Raw genomic sequence first — 24,226 nt, forward strand, 5'->3', positions numbered from 1 at the left:
TTTCTAAAATGTACTTGTGTAATATTGCAGACATTAATTTTTAAAGCAGGACAATAGTGTTTAATCTCAGTATTTTCTGCTCTACGAGCACAAGACCTCTTCTAAATTCTCTTCTTCATCATCCCTAGTTTTGAGCTACTGTGATATTACAGAAAGAGTTCTGAAATGGTCAAATGTAAAGCAGAAGTTTTCCAGCAGAATAATTATTTCCTTTCAGTAATAATTATTATTTCAGTATTAATTATTATTTGAGTAATAATTATTATATTATTATTATATAATTAGTAATAAGTATTTCCTTTCAGTAATGCAGGGCACATACCTTTTTTAGGGAAATAGCCCTTTAAAAAAAAATCTGTTCCATTTACTTTAGATCTGATTTAAATTTTGACTAGAAGACTGAAGGAATGTTTTCCAATGTACGAAGCTTTGGGACCAAACAAACTGTCCTCACCCCACTCGGGTAATATGCCTCTGCTGTTAAATTTTGTGCTTGAGATATAGCAAAATTAAGTGAAGTGGCTGGTGCTCACAGAAATGAAGCCCTCAGCAGAGCCCCTGAGCGTGCTGTTGAGGCATCTGGGAGCAGCACTGCCTCGAGCAGCAAAAACAATCACAAAAACTTTCTCAGAGAAGGCTGTGTCAAACGTCCTCAGAAAAAAATGTTCAAATTCTAAATGCCTGATCTGCTAACAGGAAATAAATCATAATCAAAATACTGGTGCTGACTAATTTGGCTTCTTGCATCAGAAGTAGGGAGGGAGTAACTTGGTTTGCATCTTTGCTGCTTCTATACTTATGGCTCATGATACCATAAACAGACCAAAACACAGCAGTATTTAATACCAAAGCCATAGTACAAAATGGACGTGACCTCAAAATAACGCAGGGCATTCTTTGTGCTGAAGTTTCTATAAAGACAGCTGATATGCATCCATCCATCTGCCGTCTTGCACAGCTACCCAGTGAGCATTACAGGTTCTCGCTTCTCTCAGCAAGGACCAGCTTCTGCAGCAACCTGCTGGCAGCGAGATGGATGGGTGCTGCTGCTTCTCCAGCCATACCTAGGTTTGGATGTTATGAGAGAAGGAGTTGTCCGAATTTCTAGTATACGGGAGAAGCATAACTACAAACACAAGAGGTGGGGAAGAAGACGAGGTGATGAAGTTTTCCCCTCTGATACATCACTAGATCTCAAGAAGAAGTTGGGAATGTTTTCTTGTGCTTAGATTAGAAGATGGAATTAATTTCTTTGCCTTCAAAGTGCTACGGATCTGTCAAGCCTCATATATTATGTCTCATTCTTATACATTTAGACTCTGCCCCACACTCTCCAAATACTTTTAGTGCATACATTGACTGCATTGGCCTCTGGACCCCCTGGTGTTGCATAGAATAAATTGACAGACACAAATACAGATTCTTTATATTTGCTATTTTTTTACAAGTACTGAAGTTGCACAAAAATGGGGAGAGGCTGAGGGAGGTGAGGTTGTTTAGTCTAGAGAAGAGGAGGCTTAGAGGTGACCTTATCACTCTCTATAACTACCTGAAGGGAAGTTATAGCCAGGTGGGGATTGGTCTCTTCTCCCAGGCAGTTAGCAATAGGACAAGGGGGCATGGGCTTAAACTCTGCCAGGGGAAATTTAGGCTGGATATTAGAAAGAAATTCTTTACAGAGAAAGTGATCAGGCATTGGAATGGCCTGCCCAGGGAGGTGGTGGACTCATCGTCCCTGGAGGTTTTTAAACTGAGAATGGACATGGCACTTAGTGCCATGATCTAGTAAATGGACTGAAGGTGGACCAAGGGTTGGACTTGATGATCTCTGAGGTCTTTTCCAACCCAGTCGATTCTGTGATTCTGTGAAAATTCTGGGTTTCAATAAAGTATACCTTATATACAGCATATGTGTGTTGAGGGGAGTTGACAGCCCAGGAGAATTCATAAAGAATTACATTCCTTGTTCTGAATCTTACAACAAGCCTTCAAAGACATATGGAAAGCTATTCCTTCTGTAATGTATGTTTTACTATACAAACTCATCCACAAGTCCATCCAAGTATATCCTCACCAACTGTCACACCAGGACCTAAATCACATAACTAGATGATTAATTTAATCTTTCAGAAATTAATCTTAATTTATTATGTAATCATAAATAGAAACTAACAACTTCATGGTGATCTCAGCAGCTCTCCCCACATTCTGTACAAAGTCTAATACTCAGAAACTGTATCAATCAAAGCTGCCATCCCTTTCGCCTAGCATATCGATAAAAACATACATACACATGCTAAATAGAATATGGTTTGTGAAGATCTTCCACTAAATAAGAATGAATCAAGGATTCAGGTAACCATCCAACACAATAAATTATACCTATTAGAGTAATCACTTCAGTCAAACCTGACAGTGAAGCATTTAACCTGCTACAGAGACAAGAAAATATCCTACACCTGTTGTAGCGTAAGTCTTTTTTTTCCAAACACAACACTCAAGTACAGAGGCACGCACCTTTCCAAAAAAACACCCCATCATGTATTCTGAAGCGGAAAGAAGTCCTTTGCTGTGAAACATGTTTGACAAGCCTCTGCTCTCAAAATATTTTCTTGCTGTGCATTTCTTACAAAGTCTTCTGAAACAGATGTGTAAAATATCCACCGTAAATGCCTGAACCACTTTGTAAGGCCTGAAATTAAAAATAGGTGTAGTTGGAAGAATATCAAGCAAAATGCAGAAAATCTTAAAATATCTAAGTTTGGTCTTTTTCACAGGGTGAAGGCCTCTAGAACTGACATATAGACCAATTTATTGTGGAAAGCCCTCTTGTCTACTTTAGCTTGCTGTAGAATTTATACAAGGCAAACTTTTTTGTTGGAGAAAATCAGAAACAGTTACTGTATTCAATACTTTTCAACATTTTCCAAGAAGAGATGCACAAGTCCTTACTTCAGTTAACTGTGTGCTTCAAAGGCAAAGAAGTACCAGGCAAGCTCACTAATTACAGAATTCAATGCTATATTTAAAAGAAAGTGTATTAAAAGCGTTCCTGCAACAGTAAGCTGTTTCCCAAAGGGATGTAGACAGCAATAAGAAATGAAATATCTTAGAATTAATTACTAGCTTAGAATTGCAGGAAGTGGTATCTACCAGAGAGGGAAAAAAAGGTACGCATTTGGCTAAGTTTTCGTAATAACTCGTGCTTAAGTAAATGTGAAAAGGGAGAGTGAAAAAAAGTACATTCAGCTAAACCTTTTTGGTTTTCAGAGAAAGGATGCCCAGCAGTTGTAGTAATAGGACAGGGAAAGTATTCCTAGTTGGCATTGCCTCTTTCACATTCTCTCTGTGTCTGTTACTTAGCCATATTCAAGGTCCAAATTAATTACTGAATAAAGTTTTTGTAATGCTGACAGAAGGAGATTCTTAAGACAGTAGACAAAATATTGCCATTTCTTGTGGTCTCTCTCTAAACAGTGTTTTGGCCAACAAGTTTAGATAATTTACCATTGTATCTTATATGGGTACAAAGCTGATCCTGGCATATTACTCTGAGAGACTTGAATGAAATGGGAGTGTAGTATTGCCTGGAAGGCTACACCTGATATTGGTTGTTGTCTCAGAAAGCAGGTCCACCTCAGCCTCTCCATTTTCAAAATGTCATGGTTTGCATGGACTCAATTTTACATACTGAGTGCATGTGCAGTAGAAATACTGGTATTTACTGGTAGTGCTTTATATAGAGATCAACTGTATTTGTGTACACTGAAAATTTTGTTGTGTCTGTCTGCAGCAGCTGTTTAGGACTGTACGCTGAGGAATGAGGCAAAATATCCTGCCTTGACTACAACACAATTTGGAAAGTTGGGCTGATAAAGGTTACTGCCCTTTCCAACTGCCCACTCCCCTATTTATAGGACAGGTGCATGCCCGAAAATCAGGGCTTTCCCCTATTTCTTCCTCCCTAAGCCATCCCTTTTCCCAGTCATTTCCCTTCCTGAGGCAGCAGCCTTATGCCTGTAGCCCTTCATCTTTGAGATGGTACAATTCAGTTTTGCTGGGGTTTTTTTGTACTGTTGAGAAAACACAAGTCAAATCCAAAAAGCAGGAAGACCTCAACAGATCTAGTTTGGGTGCCCCTGTAAAGCACTGAGAGAAGACAGAAACAACCACCTCAACAACTGCCTTTGGGACTTGGAGGAACAAGAGCAGGACTGCTCTCATCACATGCTCAGAAATGTGTTCAACCAAGATCCCTTGTTGAATCAATCCTGCGTAGCCAGGAAGACTAACACTTCCAGCCAGGCAGGGTAAGTGGCTCCCAGATGAAACAGCAACTATGCATTTTGTTACACATGGCTTTCACAATTCCAGGTATTTCCAGGGGAGAAAGATCACAGGTGGGTAACAGGGAGATAGGGTTTTTAGGTGAGAAAGCATGAGGAAAGTAAGTCTTTTTAGACATGATGCAGTTTTACAGAGCGGTTTTACAGTGAGGGGCAAATAACTTCCTAGTCTCTAGTGCATGCCTGTAAATTCAAATTTGCAGCCAAAGACTAGAAATGCTTTCTCTAGCTCAACAAACAGGTAACGTTTCAGACTATCTCAGAATACAGGAAATGTAACAGTTATTTCAGCATTTTCCAGGGAAAAGATACAAGAGTTCTCTCATTTCATTTCTTTGGGTTTACACCATTTCAACAGGCAAAGTCTCAGATGGAGTATTCAGTACTCCTCAGTGAATTATCCTATATCAGGTGGGACATCCATTCTACCATGATTAGGGTGAAATTATATTTACAGGAAGACAGACAAAGCAAAACAAAGACGACCCCCTAGTTTCTAAAAAACTTAGTTTCTAGCAATAGCATTGCTAGAAAGTACCATTGACTTTTAAAGAGGTTTGAACTCTTAAATGCCTTGCTACTTTTGAAAACAGGACATGGACTTCTAATTGACTCAAGTATATTAAAAATTGTACATAGGGTTAAGCTAGATATCCTTATTTTTTTGGTAATTGTCATGCTTCTCAGAACCATTTTAAAACATACACCTCTTGGGTTTTGATGGAATATTTTATGTACAACATAGTTGCAAGTCCATTAATCATAATTTTTGCTATGTTGCTCCTACCTGGAAAGAATGAGTTTGTAATTGAAAAGGCAAATTTAGCATTTATATTGGTAATAACATAGCTTCATTGCCATTCTTCCCAAAAAGAATTTGAACATTATGGTGAACCATATCACATTGATAAGTTAATGGAAGGGAAGTAAAGCTTTCTCATTACCAGGCCCCCGTGAGCCAAGTCATTTGTTTGTTGAGCAGAGCCTTCTATTGTGTTGGAACAATTACTTTCATGCCCAGATATGATAACTCTTTGAAGCGGTACCTGGGAGACACACGTGATCTAAATTAGCAGAGGAGTAACACAATGTTGGCTGATAAACTAATCTAATTTGCTCTGCACTTGATATTTCATTGTTGTGGGGTTTTTTTTTATTCTGGTGGTGAAAGCCATGGACTCTAGTTCAAATAATTTAGCTCAGCAGAGCAAATTACTTATATCAAAGACGAAGTTTGAGATTATAAGTTTATTTTAGAATCTTCTGTTGAAAACATAATGCTGTGTTCTAGTTTTTTTTTTAGCTAGCTAGGGATTAAAACAGAGTTTGAATAGAGGCTTGTTATGCTGGCAGGTATGTATGTTATTCTAGAATACTTTTTCAGGCTAAAAACTTCCAGTGAACTCCTGAATCACACTGTGATTTGGAGAAGGAGGTTATGGATAAGTGCTATAGCAAGACAATGAAACAGTCTTCATTTATCATAAATTACAGGTAGCATTTAAAGATAAGTCACATGAAATAAAGGATGGATGGATCATACTGAGAAACTGCTAATATAATAAAGTCAACAAAATTACAGACTGCCACGAAGTGGTTTGGTACTTTTCAGTACCCTATGTGCCAAGTAAATATCTATGTACACCTAAACTAGGAAAACACTCTGATCAATACCTTTAGTTACAGGCTTAGGGAAGTATTTTCTGAAGCACATAGTCTTCAAAACATCTTGGTGGCTGGGATTATGCTTAAGTGATTTTTTTTGACCAATCTGTACTTGTCATTGGTAAAAATTCTTATTGTTATGTAAAGTAGCAACAGTCCCTATATACAATTGTACCAGGGTATCCAGGTTCCTCATGAATTCAGAGTCAATAGTAATACACATTGCAGGGGAATGAAACAAAACAAAACAAACAATTCAAATGTAACTTTAAACTTCTATGTGTCCATATTCAAACAAAAAACCCAAACAGATTCTGGTACAAGTCTCTGTTTGCTGAGGCTTCCTCTAGTTTTATTCATCATGCAGGTAAAAGTGGGTCCTCTGACTTCAGACATTGATCGGTATGCCAATATACTTGATGAAAAAGTCTTGTGCCCTGAATATTAAATAAAATGATCCTGACAAAGAAGGGAACAAAAGATTATACTGCTATACAACTCCATGGTTCTAAAGAACTTCAAAGCTTTTTTTTTCAGAGAAAATTAATAAAAAAGAAAAATCTGATGTCAACACAGTGCTCACCTTTGACACCTTGAGGAGCAACAAGTGGACACAGTGTCTCACTAGTCATAGTTATCTGGCCTGCAGAACAGCGCTGTTTTTCAAGGTGTGGAGAGAGAAGCCACTCTGATAAGTAGCCAGAGAGTTCTGGCCTCTTCCATATCCACTAGAGTTGCTTTAAGCAATCAAGCTTTTATACCTACTCATGGCCACTAAATGACCTCTCTGCATGCATCTGGCAGACAACCCATTCATCTACATGACAGTTTTTCGGTGCTGTCCAGTTCCTGCCTCACTTTCCTGAGCACTGAAGATATGAAGAACAAACACTGAAATGCTGTTCATATACCAGTATTTGAGCTGTGCCATTTGTTGGGCATTGTTACAGTTCATTTCCTCCATCAGCTGTCAGTCAGAGTTTTACAATTGGGTAATACAGCTGCACACTGGACAGCAGAGATGAGTTTTTTAAGAGCTTCTCATGAGCCTGCTTCCTTTTTGAATGCTTTGTGCTGGCACGTCCTGAAAACAGACACGCACCCTAAGGAGAGGCCAACAAATCCTGTATGTGGCACCTTTTCTTATTTATGTCTCAGAGGGCACTGCACGAAGCCATGCTCCAGCTGTCCTTGCTGATTTTACGACCCAGCTGGGGAAGGCCACTCTCCTACCGGTACCTTTATGCATTTCACAGTGCTGACACTCAGCAACAACCCTACCAATGAAGGTATCTACAGCCTGATCCCTCTTTCTTTGGGACTGTCAGGACCAGTAGGTCTTTTCAGCTTTCTCACTTTTTTCTATTCCGGGCAAGTCAACCATTTTGACTCTTCCATTTCACCTACAATCTTCTAAAAATCCTCACCTATTTCACACTCTTTCTCCTCTGATCACTACCAGAAGAGGAGTACATCACTGACAAAATGATGCCTTGACTTTTGTCACCCTAAAGCATGCAAGTGGTCTAAGTTACATGTAGCTTCTGCTTACTGACTGTAAACTTAGTTGCTTTACTTTCTTCAATAATCCTGTTTCTCAATAGGATAAGCAGGGAATAGTTATTGCATGTTCATGATGTTTCAAGAGGTCCTTTAAAGTCCTCTAAAAAGAAATAGCAAGCATTTCATTCCACTGAATTAGTATATATGATACAGAACATTGATTCAGAAAACTACTTTTCACAAATCATCCTCTCTTTTGAAAACATGGAGTTTCAAATTCACTTTTATTTCAGATCCCTGGTACAATTTTACGAATTATTTTAAAGTAAACATTCCAGCACATATTCTTCATTTTTATGTCAATATTCACTAATGCTGTGGATATAAGCCCATCTTTTTTCTCTTGCAGGTTTTTTGTACAGCACCCTACAGAGCTGACTAACCTGCAGAGATACCATCAGAATCTTTTCTACCTGCTTTATACTAAAGCTCTTCAGTACATCTGAGAACAGTTAGCTACTGGCTTTTCCTTGACCCCAGTTTCCTTGAATCCAAGTGAAATAGCAAAAATGTGAGAAACGTGAACTACGCAATTCAGTTGCCTTGCCTAATAACAACATTCCTAATTACTACATGTTGTCATTTCTAGTATCTTTTTAGCTGGCCAACTTTTTGGACAAATTTTATTACTAAAAAGCCTAATTGAAATCTTCTTCAAAAGAACAATATTACTGTGTTTGTATTAGATGACTAGTAATACATTTTGTACCTGATATAGGTTTGTATAAATTTTACACCATAAGTTTAGTAACTTAGTCAAAAAGGACAATTTTAGGAATAAACCAGAGTCTTGGAAAAAAAAAAAAAATCACTGTTTACTTGTCAGCATTGGAAACACTAATATGAATTCTCTCTCACACACACACACCTGTGCTTGTGCTACTATTTTTTTCCCCTTATTACTTGATAAGCTGACAGCAGTTGGCTGTAGTTTCAAGCTTTTATTTCCCTGACAGCCTGGCTTTCTTGCCTGGTTACATTAAAAGTGAAGAATTGGTTTCCAGTTGCATTAAGGACTAGGTTGGGAAGTCCCCAAACATAATGATTCTACATAAGTACCAGGGACATCCATCTCAGCAGGATTTGGCATCAAAGAACACAACTCCATCCACTGTTTAGAGGAAAAGGACTACTACGCCCATAACTTACAACAACTTCACAGGCACAAACCAGCCCTTCCGTCAGTCTTCCATCCCTTCCTGCTCCATGCTAAAAGGAAAATGCAGCAATGTCACTCCATCATGTAGGCATGCAGCATGTGCAGCTGGCTCACAAAAGCACAAGTTTTAGGTCATTTCTGAGCATATTCAGGTATTCCAGTTACATTATCTGATCAGGTCATTTCTCAAGAGGCTCAAGACCATTTGGAGAAGAGTACTAGGGAGGATGGCACAGAGGCTGAGGATAAAAGCTCAGAGGCCTAGCAGAGCAGGTCAGAACTGCCAGGCACATGAAAGATGATTTGAGACTTGACTGCCAGCCATTCTTTCCCATTCAAACTTGAATTTCCTTCCTGGGGTACCCAGTTGACACATGTCAAAAAGGAACCTATCTCCATCTCATAATCTAGATAGTGTGGACGAACTTGTGAAACAAGGAAAGCGTGACTGTCCATGTGAATCTGTTGTCACTCTGGACACCTGTGCAGTAGAGCTTCCTACAATTGCAGCCCTGGTAATGTTTAGAAAGAAAAAGAAGAGTAAGATCCAGGATATTAAGTGGTCTGCTTCCCTTCCCTCTCCTTCTTTTGATCATAAAGCTGAAATTTTAAATAGTATTTGGGAAATGAATGTTTGACCAACTTATAAAAGGCTCCCAGATTCAGTTCAACATCTGTTGCTTCCTTTGAGAGGTTTGAGGAGTTGTCAAGGGTGTTATTTTTTCAATTGAGCAGTTTAATTTTTTTTAATTGCTATTGCTTTATGATATCAGTATAATTTAACACATTAGGATGGTATAATGACGAGACACTGCATTGCTGCTTCATAGAAGAATAGGACACAGCTGCCTGTGTTTTGTGCAATGCATTGAAAATAACAGCCTTGTGATGAAAGCACATTGAGCTGTTAATCACTTTCTAGTATTTTGTGCACAGAAATATTCTTGAGATATCTGAAATTAGACATAACAAGCAAGAGATGGCATCATTTATGAGTAGCCATGTGATAACTATGGCCATCTAATCATATATGTGTAGAAATTGCTCTACTTGAATACACAGCAGAAAAAATACCTTGTCTTTCCCTGTTTGACATATCTGTTAAACTCAGAATTTTCATTCCAAAAGAGTCAGTCCCAAATAGTAGAGAAGATGATGATTCAGATGTGCCAGTGTTTAAATGATACAAGTTATTTGGATGACTTCAGATACTGGGGAAAGTACAAAGGTATAACATGAGATATGTATCCCAGAAGAGACAACTAAAAAAAAAAAAAAAAAACCAAAAATCAAAGAGTATAAATAGATTCAGAAACAAGAAAGTTCACTTTCTCTATGGCTCTACTGTGAAATATTTCAAACCTGAAGTCTTTTCCAGACAATTTAACCTTCCTTGAGAAGTTAAGGCAACATTCATCTTACATCAATCAGTCTCTTGTGTGTATTAAAAAAAGAGTGGTTTGGACAGAGAGGAAAAATAAAGCTTTCTGAAAAGGACAAGCATTCATTAACATGCACCTGTTTATTGGAATAATCTGGAGATTTAAGATAGAGAACATTAGAAATGTCCTACCAAATCAAGCCAATGGTCCATCCTACCCAGTATCTGGTCTCCAGCAGTGGCAACGGCAGATGCTGAAAGCATGCAAGGCTGCTCACTCTCCGTTGTCTACCCCTCCACACATTTCTTTCCTAGTATCCACAGTGTGGGTTTGGGTTTTGTTTGGTGGTTGTTTTGTTTTGTTTCTTACAAGCAAGGCTTGTTAAAGGGTACCCTCCCATCAGTTTAGGAACTTACCGCATATGAATATCTATCTCAATTTTTTGTTTCACCCTGCCAACATAACGTGCTTCCTTATGCTCCCATCACATGAAGTTCCCAAAGCTTGCTGCTGGATGAGGACAGTATTCTCTCTTATCCATCCTGAACTGAACTGCTAGTTTCCTCGTGTCCCTTGTTGTAGTTCTGTGGGATTTGGTCAACAGCAGTTCAGCGTCTGTCATTGTCCTCGTGGTTTTTGAGCCTCAGCCACACGGCCCCTCCTCAGGCCTCTCTGCTCTAAACCAAGCACTCTTGTCCCTGCCTCATAACCCAGCTGTTCCAAGCTCTTAACCAATTTAGCTGCTCTTCTCTACTTGCTTTACTCCTGCTACACCCTTCTTTCAGTTCCAGGCAACACAAAGTCACGCTGTAACAGCAGATGCAGGATGTGGGCGAGGGCCAGCAGACGGGTAGTATGTCTGCAGAATAGCAGCAAGCTGGAGGAGGCAACACTGAGTCCCTTGGCACACGCTGTGTCACATCCCTTCCAAACGCCAGACTGCCAAGAGCAAAGGAAGTGGAACTTCTGTCTGAAGAAATATGCATATTTTCCTATTTTATTATATAAAATAAACTTAAGAATGGAGCTTTACAGATTTCCTATACTTTCTCAACGAGTCATAAATGCTAGACTTTAGCACATCAGGTGTCTGCATGCATCACTATTTCATTACTCTCAAAAATTTTCATGCTGTTTAGATCCTGAAAGCATGATGAGCTGAAGTGGGAAAAAATAATGTCTCAAATTAAAACCTTGCATATCCAAACTTGTCTTGGCTGCAGGATCAACTCCAACTAAACTCCACAACTTGCTGTCACACTCTTATTCGATACATTTCCTTTAATAAGTCAGATGATCAACCCCATGTGAGTATTCCTCTTAACATAGCCTCTCAGCTTGCTATCATCCCTGACTTCCTGTGTTAGTAAAACAAATTCATTAGGGGCAGAAAAGTTGAGTCCCACAGTATGGTATCTTTTCTGAGACTGCATTTTCAAGTCTTAGCTTGCCCTTCTTAATGGGAGGTTCTAAAATATATAATAAAGTAATATCAATTTTTCCAAAAAATTACAAATTAAATTGACTAGCACACAATCATTTGCAAATTATTCAAACACATTTGTATTACAGTTTGAAATTCATGCTGCATTACTCAGTCACCCAACTTATTCATACAGTAGTAATGAAACTATCATCTGCCTTGCATATTAACTAGTCCAACACAGATCAAAGTATACATCTGACTTTCACCTAACATTTTCAGACTGAGATGTAACTTTTAAGATTCTGACCAATTTAAGAGGAAGGTGATTTGCAAAACTAGCCACCAGAGCCCTACTTGTAAACTTTCATAGTGTGCATGAAATTAAAAATTTGCTTCCAGCTTTGAGCATTCATGCTTCAAAAATGTGTTTTCCACACTTTTTATTACAGAAAAAATATTAAGCATTTTAGGACAAAGGTTATTACAGTCAAATTAAGACCAGCCTTCAAGTGAAAATCCACTGGGCATATTGTAATAATTCTGAAGTATAATTGAAATTGGGTTTTCTGTAGAACTTAAGTTTCATACTTAATTTGAAGTGAGGTATTTTCCATGTTGCCTACTACAAAGAAACATAAATAAATTTGAATTAAGGTCAGACTCTCCACAGACTTTTTGAACAACAGCCACCTGTTATGTGACAGCCAGCCTTCATTTACCTTACTGTTGGCTGGTAACTATCACCCAGAGACAACAGCCATGCATGCAGGCCATTTTTTAAAGAAGCCTAACAAAGTGTTTGATTCAAAGCAGAATGCACAAGAGAAGTTGTAAATATATACAAATAATCAAAAGCCGTTCCACGTTTTTGGCTGTTAGAACATTTCAGAAATTCTTTAAATGGACTCGATGATCTTAAAGGTCTTTTCCAACCTAAAAGATTCTATGATTCTATAAAATGACAACATAAATGCAAAACAACTACTGAGTCACCTTCTTAAAAGCCTAGTAGATCTGTATTTTGTTACTACACTAAGCAGATTGTACAACTGTATTCCAACTATTTGTTTCCCTTTACTTCCATCTAATAAACCTGATATCAACATTTTCATCCAAAACACATGATGGATTTGGGGGAAACAAACAAACAAACAGCAACAAAAATAAATAAACAAACAAAAACAACCAAACCCAAATACAAACAAACAACCAAAACACCACAACATGAGAACTCCGTTCCCAATTCATGGTTTGCAGCGCACCATTTTGCTTGCAAGATCTGATGATGATAGTCTCAACAACAGGAAATTAAACGGCAGAAAACAAAGCCAATAACATTTCTCAGTGTGTTACTGGCTCAGCATTGCTGCTTGTGAAACAAAGGACACGAGAACACTATTGCAGGGAGAAGTAATTCATGCACCCATCAAGTCTCATAAATGTGATTGGGTACAGAACAATATTCAGATACCTTTCTTTTGTAAATGTTTTGCTGTTGTAATGCAGAATGTTTTTGTGCCAAAATACTTTGCAGTGAGAAAGAAAACCACTGTTAATAACAGTAGAGGAGGGTTTACTCATGAAAGATGAGCCAGGATATTGCCTAAAACAATGACTCAAAGAAACTATGTCAAAGGCAATATTATCGCCATCAAAGGCATTATCAAAGATCCTCTTTCTTTTCTAATTCTTTCTTTTATTTTGCATTTCATCTTCAATTGTCTGAAAGGCACACTTCATCCTTGCAGAGATAGGGGGACAGGGACAGACACAAAAGACACACTTTGAAGCTGGGAGAAAAAATTCCTCCTGAGATTAAATAACAACCCAAAGTAATCACTTCCACAGAACACAGCGAGGATATCGGAAAGTTCAATTCATGATCGCAGCTGTGCTGCTATGTCAAAACTGATCCCAAAGTTGAATTTTGTTCTAAGATATAGCATTTATTCATAGCCATATTCCTCATAGTAGAAATGACTATTGTATATATGGGTCAAGCTCTATCTGCTACTGGAGACCCTGCATGGTACAAAAGTAACAGACAACATTGGCAAGAGCCTTGTTTTGGTTCTACTCTGTATTTTACAGGAATAATGCAGAATGACACAATCCCTTTGCAACTAGGCACACTGCTGCATTCGTGTATGTTTTATTCAGCTAGCTAGTCAGGATATTAGCATGGGCTTACTCATCAAATTAGAAGAGTTTGCCCTAAACAAGTTACAGAATGCAGGACACCAGGGAAAACCAACTCTAAATGAAGAATTTCTCTTTGCTAATAGAAATATTGAGTGCATCTCCTGTTCATTAAAGATAAATGCCACTTTTATTCAGTCTGCTTAGCAACCAAGACCACACAAATACATTTTGGGGTGTTAGCTTGCAGCGATTAGGAACAACGCATACCGGGATGCAGACAGAGATTCACGCAGAAACAGAGATCTTGTTCTGGAAAAAAGCACAGAGCCTGGCCAAGCAGAGAGCTGACCTAGGCCACTTTCTTTATTCACCATTGACAATTTATAGGATTTACAGGTACGGGCCTGGACTAAGATGTTTACATAAGATGTTTTTCCACTAATTGTTATTAGAAACACACTAAACTCATGTGATGTTTGTCTCACTTGTTTTTCCACTCATTCACAGACCAGGCCCAAGGACATTCACACATCCCATGCACTTGGGGGCAGTCATCTGGCCCAAGGTACCATTCTCACAAGTCTGGGCTATAACTCTTTACAATTACGAGAAACATACTTCAACACAATCTGTCCAAAGCCCTTTATATTTTATTATGATCTGATTATGTTAGTATTATTTCTTTGACCGTCCAGATGGTCATGTTAGTATTGATCTTCCTTTATCATCCAGGTGGCTGGAACCATACATCTTGTTTCCCCACATTTTTACTTCCCAACAATAGCTTAGAACTTTTCTGTTTAAAAGACTGTATACACCTGTTCAGACAAAACCTGAACAAACCATTTTCCAACTGACTTTTCAGATTTTTCCTTCTTTTTTTTTTCTGCCTAGAATCATTTAAGCCAGAGTTTCAAATCAGACAATTTTTCTTTATGTATAAGAAAAAAAAAAAAAATCACAAGTTATGCCATGTTAAAAAAGAGTGCCCAGCCAGTGAGGAAGGATACCTACCTGCTTTGCACAGACTGCTGTGCTTTTAGTCAAAAGGAATACAAGAGATTGCACCTCCAAGTTTAACTGATCATACAAAGCTCAAGGAGCCTTTGTGAGAAAAGGACAGGAGTCAAACCCCAACTTTTGATAAGCAGGTCAAGCCCCTGCAGCATAAGCAGAGACGAAGTGGCCTCTAAGCGGCAAGTAAACACAAAACTATACCTTAAAGATTGTGGATGTTTTCCTGGAGAGCTGAATTGTGTTTAGTCTTTTTTTAAAAACTGCCAGACATATCACAAGTCTGAGAGAAAGGATCCATTCTACAAATCTCCTGACACATAAGCAGGAAGTATGAAGGTAGCTTATTTAAAACCCCTTTTTTATTTTACTGCCTTGCCCTGCAGAACTGTGTTCCTGCATTTTGAGTTATATCTTAGTTTATATTAAAAAAAAATCCAGCTTTATAGACTGAAAGCCTCCCTGTGGTTTTTGATGAGGCAAACCAATGTCCAGTCTTTGGGCTATGTGGGAAGCCTGTCACAAATCCCAAAAGCATAGCTACACAAGATGTCATGAAGGAGGCGTGCACTTTGAGTGAAAGAGATGTTAGAAAACACGCTGATAGGGGCAGGTAATGGTGTACTAGAAGCCTCTTTCAATTTGACCTCCTCTGCATGGCAGCATTCACTCATATATATCCCCTCTTGCATGCTCTGAATCTCACCTCCATTCTTGCACAGCAGTCAAGCTTAATGAGAGAAGTTCAACCACCGATGAGGATCTCTAACCCAATGGAGCTTGGGTCCTCTCCCTTGAAAATGTTGTGGAGTAGGTGTTATAACAGGTGATGCAGTGTATGATCTCATAAAGTAACACCTGCAAGCCTATGAGGTAAGAGAAAGTTAAAACTCACATTTCTTGGTTTATTTCTTTTGTTTGTTTTATATTACATATATTACAAATAAGAAAACTATTACTATTTCTGGATTATCAAATACTTAACATTCCTCAGGTTATATTTCAGCATACTTTAAGCTGACAGAGAAGTAAATTTATCAAGACTCATTGAGCGTAAAGAGAAATACGCTTAGCAACTCCGTGGAGGGGAGAACGGTTGAACAAAAGATAGTTGCAACAATACTGCATTCATTGCATCCTTCACATCCACTTCCCAAAGTGTTTTTAAAGTTACTTTTTACCACTATCAGGAAACACATACTTTGTACATGTCCAATTACAGATTTTGCTAAACACTAGTTTGTTTGCACTGCAGCTGGGGGATTTTCGGTGTGGTTTGGGTTTGTTTTGTCTTGTAAATTAGCAAGCTATCAGTCACCTGAAAGTTGCTTCTGGAATTCACCAGATGTAGGCTTTTAGTTTAAAATCTTCCTGATCACCAGCATGCACAGAGCTCAGTAGGTGGAGGCAAGGTTGTCAGTCAAGGGTTGGTGAGGTTTGGCCTATGAACAGAGACCCTCAGGGAATGGTTACTAAGGTCAGTTTTTCAACACGAGTCATTCTGCCAGCATCCAAGAGAAAAGCAACGTTTCCGTTCCATTTCCCTGTTCTGTGAAAATCTGCTTCTGCAAAAGGGTTAGAGGGACAGAAACAAGTAAGTATTAAACATCAATTATATAGCATAGGCAAGCATTGAAAAGGAAAAAAAATGGGGTCAATTGGTCTTTTTTCTTTGAAGATTAAACAATGAGAAAGTTTACACTGAATTAAAGCAAATATTTCATATCGTACTGGGAGAGCTTCAGGTTTTTTGCAACAAAAGTAGGGATGTATTAAAAAAAAATCAATTTTTCATTAACAACATATAGCAAGTTATGAAATATTAAATCCAGGTGTTTTGGGTCTTTTTTTGGACCCAATTTAGTGAAATCTCATCAACAGCCTCATGTGACAGCATGCTGCCTATGAAGACTGTGAGCTGGGCAGGTTTATGGTGTTTGCACAAAAGTCCTATGCCCCACCATTTGGAGCAACAGCTTCAGGTTCTTTACTTAAAACTGGTCGCTTTATGGGGTTTTGTTGTTGTTTGGGGGTTTTTTTGTTTGTGTGTGTGTTTTGTTTTTTTTAAGGTACTTTTTTAATATACTAGTACTTAATCTTTGCTGCTACCAAGTAAGGAGAACTTTTCAACCATGGAATATAATGGTGTTCAAAATAAACAGCTGCGGGTTAAAAATTATGTGCTATGGAAAAAGTGTAAAGATTTGATACAAAACTCAGTGGGGGGGAGGAAAAAAAGGCACATTATTTTTAAACCGTATCCGGCGCACAACCCTGGAGAGCCCGCGCTAGGCCACGGCGCGGCCCGGGGTCGGGCAGGCCCTGGCTCCTCCCGCCGCCCAGCCAGGAGCGGGGCAGCTCCTGGGCCACGGGGCCGGTCTGTCCATCCCGGGCAGAGCTGAGATGGGGCCGGGCAGGGCCCGCTGCGGTAACGAGTTCCCGGGACGGCGCGGCGCAGCCCCAGGTGAGGTGCGGGAAACGGGGAGGGAGAGTCTGTCAGCGCCGCGGGGGCCCCGAGCGGGCCCGGGCCGGGCCGCAGCTGCCGGGCCTCGGTGCTCCTCATGCGGTTGTTCTCTTTTTACGCTCTCGGAGACACGAGGGAAGAAGTAAACACGCACAATCCCGGGTTTCCAGTTTTACAAATCAGGGTGGCTGTGTCATCATTATTATTCTCTAGGTTCTTAGGAATTTTTTAGCTAAAAAATAATTATTTGAGAGAAGTATCATGTGCTGGGGAAACATACACACTAATAACAGCTGAAATACAAGCACATGCCTGCTAAGCTTCCACTGTCTTAAAGACTTTATAGAATATCCTGAGTTGGAAGGGACCCACGAGCATCATCAAGTCCAACTCCTGTCCCTGCACAGGACAACCCCACAGTCCACACCATGTCTCTGAGGGTGTTTTCCAAATGCTTCTTGAACACTGTCAGGCTTGGGGTTGTGACTGCCTGTCCCAGTGCTCCACCATCCTCTGGGTGAAGAATCCTTTTCTAATGTCCAACCTAAACTTTCCATAGAACTTTAGAAAGAGGCATGTCTGTAACTACCTTGCGGCCACCCCTCCATGGCACCTCAGGGATCAGCAGGCTCAACATGTGCTTCTCCTCAGCCTGGGCTGCCATGTTGTTCACAGCTCCCAGATGGCTCCCCACAGCCCTGCAACTGGAGAGCAAAATCAAGAGGTCATAAAAACTATCTAGCTACCACAGAATTTCCTCTTTTACTGCCTCAAACTAGCTGTATCCTGTCAGGGCCATGGGTTACTGCTAAGCCAGAGAAGCCTCATTAAACCTCCCCAACACCCATGGGCCAAGGAGCTCTACTTGACCTCTGCTGGAAAGCCTCATTTCTTGCCTGAGCTGTATGAGAGGGTTGCTGGGTTCTGGCTTACAGTGTGGACTTGCTGCCTTGACTTCAGCCCATCCCTGTGGCCCTGCCTGGTGATTACTGGACCTGATCTTGACCTGTTGTTTGATTTCCAGATTTGGTGTCACACTGGCTTCATTGCTGTGGTATTTTCCTATAACCTAGGCTTCTGGTTTATTCTGGCTGTTGTTTCTGTGTCTGTCTTACCTTCCTGGGAGAGGGGGAACAAGCGTAAGCTGGTGAGGCCTATGCCCTAGAGGTGCCCCTTAGCTCCTGATTGGCCTTCTCTTAAGCAGCAGCCATGTTCTCACTGCTTTCTGGTAGCAGCCTGCTGTACAAACCTCATATTTGCTGTTGCAGCATATGGCTTCTTGGTGTGGCACAGCAGTGCTATTCCGTATGTCATTGGAGCTTAGCTGTGAGCCAGCTGTGCTGTTATAACAGGAATGTGATTTTGTTACTTCTTGGTTGGGGGAAGCTGGAGGGGATGACTATATATATATATATATATATAAATTTCCTTCCTTCATTTCTTTATGCAACACAATGTATTAGGATAAATTTTACTGAGAGTATGTGCTTATATATTTACACACACACTTCAAAAAAAAAAACCCACATCATTTCCACGACCATCTTAAATAATTTGAAGTATCAGACTCTGATGCTTGAGATCAGCTCATGCATTTATACTGCTCCACTGAGCTAAATAGGGGTGCGTTAATAGTTGTAGAAAATAAAATTTTGTATATCAACAACCAGTAAGTGTGTAGGTGACAACTGCTGTAGAGATAGACCAGGCTGTCTCAGTTACCAGTTATTGCTAGCTGAGTCTAGTAGAAAAAAGAAATCATCTTGGTATCAGACCTCAAAAAGGAAAAATACTGAAAAAGTATCATGGCACTTCCCAGAAAATACTTTACAGACCTTGGTTGTGTGAACATATGCCACAGCAGCAATGCAGTATGCTCAGTACCTTAGTGTTTTGCCAACAGTTGTTCCTTCTGCTAGTACTTCTAACACATCTTGATTTTTAAAAAGGGAGTAGCAGCATGCTGAATCTGCCTTGGCATCAAAATACTTTTGTATCCGAAGTGCTTAGCTGCCAAGAAAGATGGACTATAATCATATGGTGTTGTATGTAATAGGACCACACATTAATTTCATAATTTTGATATGCACTCTCTGCTGTATCAACAGTTGAACAAAAGTTTCCATTTGCATCAATACATAGCCTTCAGTGGTTTATAACATATGGCAACATATTTCTGATATTATACTGGGCAGCTAGCCCTTACTTGTTTGTCCAAATCTTGTCCCAAGACTGCCAGCCAGAGCTGTTCTGCATAGTCTCTGCATAGCTCTACAACATCTGCTTGGGCTAGCATCAGTATCAGCAGAAGTCAGCCCCATACCATTTTATTAAATTTCTTCAAGGCAAGTGGTGAGGATTTCTTCTAGACCAGATGGAGTCTAACATGATACAATATCCCTCACATTTAAACCTCATCCATTTGATAGACTTTACAGTGTAATGACCAACATGTGAGGCCTGTTATTATTTGTTCTGTGTTTGTCACTGCCTTGGCATGGCACACTGTACCAGCTGGAGAGGGAGCTGGTTAATGGCACCCAAAATGTTCTTCACTTCTCTGCACCAAACGGCAGGAATCTTCCTACACACCCCCTTATTTACCCAGGTAAGTGAACAACGTAGCTGTAGCATTCAGTAGGACGGCTCGGGAGCAGGTGAGCTGACGTGAGCAAATAGACGTGAAGAATTAGGGCCCCACGTAGGTTGCTTAATGTGAGATGGTTCAAAACTCTGCTTCAGCCTTCATCTTCCATCCTTCAGCACCAAACTCCGTCCCCTTGGATACTTAGTCTTAATGCTGCTAGAGGCTAATTCAGCCACAAGAGAACACTTTAACTGAACTGTGTTTTTCTTTTGCCTCTGAAAGTCAGTGTAGTTGATGGAAACCTGGCACAGGCTCTGGTTGCTGGCCATCTCGCTGTGCCTAGGTGGATTGTCAGGCAAACAGAAATGTTAATCTTGGATTCTCATAGGCTGAAACACTTTTTTTACTGCTTGTTATTAGATACTCTCTAACTGCAAGTATATGAAGTATATGCACAAATTTTGCTCTTGCATATTGAATCTAAAAAAACCTCTGCCATTTCCGTTGCAGGCCATTTCCATGTGCATCAGACTAGGGGAGAGCAGGAAGTGCCCATTTAATTTGTACTCCTGATACCTGCCATCCTACACTCTGCTTACTATTAGAATTATTAGAATACTCTGCCCTAGTATTCAGTCTTAAGGCACATTTTCTTTGGACAGGCAGAAATGCGGTACCTCATTTGTCTAGAGTAGTCGTCTTTGTGTTAACTTGGAGGTTACTCAGCAACTCGTTTTTGATGAATGAATACCAGGAAGCTCTTGCAATACCATTCTGTTCAAGAAATGTCATCTGTAGTTTTCCATAGATTCAAGGACCTTAAAAGATACTTTACCTTCTGCCTGGTAAATAATTTATATATGTCTGATAAAGCAAATGGAGCAGGAAGATTTCTGTTGCCTGGCTTTTCAGGCTGCTGTATACTTTCTCAGGTTTTAGCAGTGCTAAACCAATTAAAAATATATATTCATTACAAGCTCAAGCAAGTCATACATTTCATACACAGAAGAAAATTAGTCATACTCTCAGAATGAGGCAATTTAGAGGGTTAATTTGCTATAATGGAACTTAATACTCTGAAGAGGTGGTAGACCACAATAATTTTAACAGATTTATTTTTTCCTACCACTTCTCTCGACTTTATCATTTACACAAAATAAAAGTTGGAAGAACTAGCTTGCAGCTAATCCAAGTTGTGAAGTGTTATATATTGTATTCTTAAACCACTAATGATGAAGTTATTCCCTTAGTTTTTTAGTACTTTTACTATAAAACTGAGATACTCATTTGCCCTTAAAGTGTAAGGAGGCATAAACAACGGTCAGTGGATCTCCGTCTATAGATCTTTCTATCGCTATATCTAGAACTATTAAATACTTTTGAGTACCACAGCTAGAACCTGTACAGTTTCACCACCTCTTTCATTTATTTTCTGTCTTTAAGATATATTGTAGAATTTAAACTCAACACGGGGAATATCCAGAATTGTAATGCTCCAGCAGTTAAATCTAGGAGAATTACTTGTACATTAAAAATCAGTGTAGAATTAAATAGTAGTATAAGATGAACTGTCACCAGATTAAAATGCAGGATTTAGCGATTCAAAATATATGCTGACTTGTCTGGAACCCAATTCTGTCTGTCTTAAATCTTGCAGCACTTTTCTTTCTTTAATGTATTTAGGAGAAATAAACATGTATGTTACTCAGACTGAAAAGAAAATTATTATGTGGCATTCCAGCACTTCCCAGAATGTCACTGTCACTTGCTATGTGCATTAGCTGCCAGATGGATCTGAGGATCTCCCTCAGACCAAGACTTCTTAATTCCCGTACTTCTGTGACTTCTGCACAGGACTGCTATAGCTCTATTCTAGTACTCCAGCACTGCATATAGATTCACTCCTTAATCTGAAAAAAAGGTATTCTGGGGTCATCTGAAAACTCAGATGTTTGCTATGAAAAGCCTTTGTAGTTTCCATCCTCAATTCAAAACACTTCACTTAAAACAATTATTAAACTGCAAGTAATGGAATTTTCAAGTGAACTTTGTGTTAATACATAACACTGAATCATACAATTCTTTTCCTATTTCTACCTCATTTTCATTCATATTGGGTCTTCACTAATCCAAATCAATTCTGTTTGGACTGAGAAAGCACATTAAGAGCTATCCTCACAAAATAAGAGAAAATGCTGTACTAATTCTCATTTACACCACTGAAAATATGGTAATAGGACTAAATGCTGTGATGAAAACTTAGAAAAATCATCTGATTTAGTAACAAAAACAATATGATCCAAAGAGTTTTATTTGCTTATATGAAGTCTATGCTTTGTCAGCTATTTATATGTTACACATTACTGTATACATTATGTCTGATGCAATAAATAACCCACACAGATTACATTATCAATGAAAATCAATACAATATATGTGGGGTCAGGTTCTTAGCGATGTAATAAAAAGCATGTTCATAAGTGATCTTCTGATTTTCTTCAGTTTTGAAATACACCTTTGGTAAATGTTAATTTTAATAACACCTAAGTGCATAAACAGTCACCAAAAAAAGGCCAGTCACATTAAAATTATCTCTGGCACTTGGACAGGCATTTAAATAAAGATGTTTTCTGACATTCCCTAGTCTCTAGACATCCACATACTTGGAAGTGGTGGAAACACTAGATGCTAGGCATTGTGCTATGTTATCTGTTTCCCTGTTGAGCTATTTGAGTTTATGGTAAGGGATTTTTTGCTCATTTTTGACAACCAAGATATTTATTATGTTGTTTCACAGAATCCATCCTTCTGAAGGGTTACCATGCTGTCTAACACTAGAAATGGCTAACGTTACATAAATTCTTTTGTATTTTTTTTCAGGCAGATTAAAGAAAAAAATCTTCAAATAGTTAATCCAGTAATATCTTTATATCTTTTATATCTTTGCCAAAAGTGCTAAACTGCCCTTTTACCTGTATGGATATGAAAAGACATGATCTTGCTGGTCGTGACATTTTTTCTGTGGGAAAGAAGCTGAAATAATGTTCTAAACGCAAATAGAGTACAGATGACTTGGGCCTTTTGAAAATAACTCTCTTTGTATTGATTCACTTCAGGAATAAAAGCCTATAGGACTGATTGAAAGTCAGCCACAAGCACAGACGAACCACAGCAGATTTTTTGCACAAGCGCCTTGAAGGTTCTAATAAATGTCAGCTGTGGGTAGCAGGAAGGGAGAATTACCTGGCAGCTATGTATCTCCACGCACCTAAACCTTTTTATTCTGGCTCCTGAAGACATTCAATTTAGTTTAAAAACACCCTTTTGTAGGTGAGGATTTTGACAGTGAGGATGAAATAATTGTTTAATAAAGTGATCATTCGAGTGAGAAAATAAGAGAATGGTAGCGAGCATTTTAAGAAAACTTTTACCAGTGTTAGGCGGTAGGTATTTGCAGTTCTTAAATGGAACCAGCAAATTACATTCCTTGGTTCCTTGAATATACCCCTAATGAAAAAAAGTGTTGGGGGGGGGGAGGGTTGGTTTTTGCTTGTTTGTTGTTTTAAAAAGACCATGTGAACTTAGTTGTCTGACTCACCACCTTAGAGAGAGTACACTGTCTCTAGAGCTTTTTGCAGAAACATTAATTCATCTTAGTTAATATTTAGTATTAAATAATATCTTTTTAACTTTCCATAGCTAAGCACTTGCTAGCCTGTTTGCTTTTCACACTGTTGACGTAGTTAAAATCTATCTTTACCATTTCCCAGTGTGAGCATATCCACCCATGGGACCCTCATATTTCTGCCCAACTGGTTGTCATATTGAAAGACTGCCAAATACTAGTGGCCACACATAGATATTATAACTATTGCTGAAAAAAAAGAAAGGGGTCTGATCCAGCTAAAATGCTCTTCAGCCATCCAAATAATCTACTACAGGGAAAGTAAATACCAGAATCCTACACGAGACAGACTTAGAAGGAGATGACCATAAGAGGACAAATGGTGTAATTTTTGTGCGGCTAAATTTAGAGATGTAATGTTTCCTGCTTCTTTTAGTCAAGTTTGTTAAAGAAGATTTTCATATTTTTTATGATCATATTCAATTTGGGATCTCACATAAAGGGCTGAGAACATTGTCAGTTCATCCCAGATATGGATGACTGGTAGAAAGTCTCCTACGTGTTTGTACTGCTGTCTTCCTTGCAGAGAAACTGCAAGTCAGGCGTTAGTTCAGCTGAACTTAGACAGAGGCCTGTTTGATATAACAGTGTTGTGTGGCCAGCATTGTATCATCTAGATATCCTAAAACCAGCAGATATTAAATTTACTAGATTCTTTCAGAATTTTGCATGGTAGGTGCTGGTGTTGCAGGCACATCAGCCAGTATTAGAACCCCATGCATGTCTATAGTACAAGTCCAGCTGAAAAAGTTCTTCAGATAGTTTTTTCTCCTTTTGTTTTTAGTTCATGTTG

General features: G+C 39.0%; 1 long non-coding RNA gene across 4 annotated transcripts in view; it reads left to right on the plus strand.

Annotated features, from left to right (window-relative positions):
• Positions 1-16,113: 16,113 nt before the first annotated feature.
• The window catches only part of LOC139827194 (uncharacterized), a 60,212-nt gene continuing 52,099 nt past the window's right edge, over positions 16,114-24,226 (plus strand). For 2 of the 4 annotated variants that reach the window (XR_011737507.1, XR_011737506.1), the window contains exon 1: positions 16,998-17,161. This is a non-coding gene — a long non-coding RNA (uncharacterized lncRNA). Of the gene's footprint in view, positions 16,292-16,997; positions 17,162-24,226 lie in introns of those variants that run through there. The other 2 variants (XR_011737509.1, XR_011737508.1) reach the window with 2 other exon arrangements.

Source organism: Patagioenas fasciata, chromosome 2 (genome assembly GCF_037038585.1).
Source record: "Patagioenas fasciata isolate bPatFas1 chromosome 2, bPatFas1.hap1, whole genome shotgun sequence".
Taxonomy (NCBI): Eukaryota; Metazoa; Chordata; class Aves; order Columbiformes; family Columbidae; genus Patagioenas; species Patagioenas fasciata.